The following is a 3949-nucleotide window of genomic DNA, read 5'->3' as shown; positions in this document are numbered from 1 at the left end:
AAAAATGATGTGTTATATTTTCCATGTACTAAATCCAATGCTTATGTACCAATGATACTACACATTTCAAATTCCATTTGGTACTCCTATTCCAGAAATCACATCAAAAAAATTGTGGATCTCCATGCTTTACATTTAAGCACATTTGAAATTAATATTAACAAAAAAATGAAATGCAACAATTAACAAGTTGTGGATCTGTTTCAGTTTAGTGAGATTTTAAGAGTGTGTATTGAAGGGTGAAATCTTTTCCACAATGGTGTATTTGTTAAGTTTCAACGAAATTTATCATCCAACCTTTTTTTAATATTTTAATTATTAAATTTAAAATTTTAATTATTAAATTTAAATAAATTTTAAAGCATAAATTTAATTTATAAACTATTTTAATTATTAAAATATAAAATTAATTTATAGTTTAAATAATAAAAGTTAAAATCAGATATGTAATTTTTTTTTTTTTAAATATGTAAAAAAAGAATATGGTTAATTATTAAAAAAATGTTGCTATATATTTTATTAAGATTTTTTTAGTCTAAATATTTTAGAATATTAACATTTAATTATTAAATGGAAAATTAATATTTTTTACTTATATATAATAAAATTAAATATTTTTTTGGACATGCATGAAATATTGTTAAATAAGTCAAGTACAACAAAACTAATAACTAGAAGTAATGAATGAAATATTAGTTTTATAACATTATTAGAACTTTCAAGTCACTGATTTGGAGAAGTTGCAAAAAATAAAGTAAGATGCAATTTTGCTTATTAATTTAAAAGCAAAAGTAATAATATTTTTACGTTAAAGTTTTAGTATGTTTGGAAAATAAAATTTTATTAACAAATAATTAGAAGGAAATAAAATTTTTTTATTAAATTTTTTGAAATAAATAGCTTTTATTACAAACTTTAAAATAATATTAATTTTTATTAAATATATTGTTAATAAATTTTATTAATAAAAAGTCCTTTTATTTTAAATAATTTTATTTTCACAGATATTATTTCATTTTATTAAAATAAATTCACACAATTCATATATGCAAATAAGCAACGACATGCCACCAGGTGGCTCTGGTTTAGAATTAATGTTTAATAATTAGGAATATCTAGAGTAATGTTAAAACAATCTATTTGCTTGTTGACCACTATTAGTTTAGCATTGACCAATGCAAATTACAATGTTTAAATTGGAAAAATAAATATTTATTTTTCAATATTATTAAAAATTATTTTTCAAACATTTGATTGGACCATCACTTGATGGACTTATTTCAACCTTTGTCCAATGTAATGCCATGTGGATAACTACCTCTCATATTTTGTGCCATAATCCCTAGCTACAATTGCAGTATTCATACCATGATTTCCAAATACTTGTGCATTGATTTGTGGTTGTTAAGCTTTGTAGGAAAAATGTAAATGTGTAAACTTAGTTGTAAAAATGTAAATGTGTAGACTACTTAGTGGTTACTACCCAAGAGGAAATTAATTTTGCATCAAGAGGCAACTAATTTTTCCACTTCATATATTGATTTATTAGTCCCTACCAAGACAAGACTATAGCGATTGATTTTATGAGTGACCATTATTAATTTAGCATTAACCAATGCAAGTTATAATGTTTAACTTTGAAAAATAAATATTATTTTTCAGTATTATTACAAAATTATATTTCAACACATACACATTTCAAATTTCTATTCTTCTTGTGATATCCATTTCTCCTAACTCTACCAAGTTTCTATACATTACATCACAAGTTCAAATTTGATTTCTAACTTGAGTGGGGGGGACTAGGTTACATGTTTACTACCAACAAAAACTTATGCAAGCTCTTGCACATGAAAAGGCAATTAATTTCTCCACTTCATATATCAATTTGTTTGTCCTTGATTAGGCAGAATTATAGCAATTGATTTTCCCATTGACCATTATTAGTTTAGCGTTGACAAATGCGAGTTATATTCTCGACTTCATATATCGATTTATTAGTCCTTTCCAACGAAAAACTATAGCAATTGATTTTCCCATTGATCACTTTGAAAAGTATTTTCCCATTTACCTAAATATTTTTCCATCGTAACTTTGAAAAATAAATATTTATTTTTCAATAATATTAGAAAACAATTTTTCAACACATACCAATTTCAAATTCTAGTTTGCTTGGTAGGGACAAAGTTGTGACACTTGTTAATATTGTGTTGAGATCTTACCTATTTTTTTTTTTGTTAAGCTCGGCAGGTAAATTCCATTTTCTATTATATAATTAACAAGTTTACACCACACAGATTAACTAGGTGGCTTCAACTTGCCCCGAGGGGAAACCAAGTCTGTTGGCCACCGATTAGCGTTATAAGCCATCCAAAAACAAAATTGTTTCAGTCTTTCTAGCCAGGCTAGATATGTCTCTGTCTCATGTCCAGATACTACATAACTGTAAAAACTAACATTTATAACATAAAAATTAAAAACTAACCGCATAAACCAAAATTATGCATGGGAGTAGTCTAGTCCTTTTGTTCCTTTGAGGCAGATGCGATGGGAGCAATATCTTTAGTAGTAGCCCCTAACATACCATACAACTCTAGAATGCAAGGGATGTGGTGGTCGATTCTGTCCATCCTGACATCCTGTTTGTGCAGCTGAAAGAGAATTTTCTCCATGTGTTTCTTGTTATTCGCCAGTCCCTAGACTGTCACTGCCATGCCCACACAAATTTGCACCATTGCCTTACCGAGTAGACTCTTCATTAACCAGTACAGGTAAAGTGTTTGCTTAAACTGTGTGATTCTCCCTCGAGTATTCCCTGGATCTAGAACAAGAGTCCTCCAATTGTCCATCTCTTCCTCTGTCTCGCTTTCTTACTTTACCTCCTCTTCCCATTCTTCCATCAGCTTTTGAATGCTAGCATCTGTCCCGTCATAGTAGGTCGCTGCTGTTTCAACGATGAGATGCTATACAGATTTACGACCCCTGCGAGTTTCCGTCGTACTCGGCCCCTTGTCTATCTTCCTCTCCTTCCGCGCCCACGTCCTCTTGTTGCTCAAGCCATAACCTGTTTGGCAAAGCACTAAGTTAGATTCAAATTAAAACTTTTCTTAACACACCGCCTTGCCCCAACATGACTTTTCTCTCCTCCATACCTCACCGCATATGTGCCTGGGTGGCCCAAAGCCTGCAGATCCCAGAGGGGGGGTCTCTGACTCTTACCCCGAGGCCCGTCGTTGTTCCCACCCCCCTTATTATGGATTATATGTCGGTTTTCCCGCTCTGTCTCAAGCTGAGTCCACGGGCCCTTCCTGAATCTGGCAAGACACCTGCAGTGGTTCCATATTCCAGCTCTCTTAGCCCAAAGAGGAATGGTTTTGCCTCTTGGGTCCCTCCGGCAAGTATTCCACACAGGGTTCCTGGCTTTGCCTTCAATGCCATGCGGGTTCCAGCTATCCTAGTGGTTTCTCTGCAAACTAATACTATGGTTGCAACCCCATGCCCTTGCCCTCATCTTTTCCCTACCTCTCTCTATAGCCCCCCACCCCTCTTGAATTGCAGTGCCTCTATCCAGTTTCCCCTTGGCCTTAATTACAAAGTGTAAACCCTCATAGCCCCGCAACTTGCTTTTTCCCCCCCTTGCAGCCATGGTTCTGACCCATTTGGGAGAAAATATGTATGCAAAACCAGGCCATGGAAATCAATTGCCTTCCCCATTGCCACCAACAACATTCAATTCCCCATTGCTTCAGACTCTTACCCCACCTCTCCCCCCAGCAGAACCCCAACCAGAACATAGATTCAATGCTAAGGCAAGGCCAAATTACATACCCGGTTTTTGCAGGTGTCCGTCCGCGACCAAGGGTCCTCACTTGCCGTCGACCTTCCACTGCTCTGTATCGCCACCCTTCTCCACAACCTTTCCCACCTGCACTGCATGTCGAATGGCCTC

Source organism: Pinus tabuliformis, chromosome X, assembly GCF_031772625.1.
Source record: "Pinus tabuliformis cultivar Carrire ecotype Pingquan chromosome X, CPIR1, whole genome shotgun sequence".
NCBI lineage: Eukaryota > Viridiplantae > Streptophyta > Pinopsida > Pinales > Pinaceae > Pinus > Pinus tabuliformis.
Note: the sequence above shows the minus strand (reverse complement) of the source record.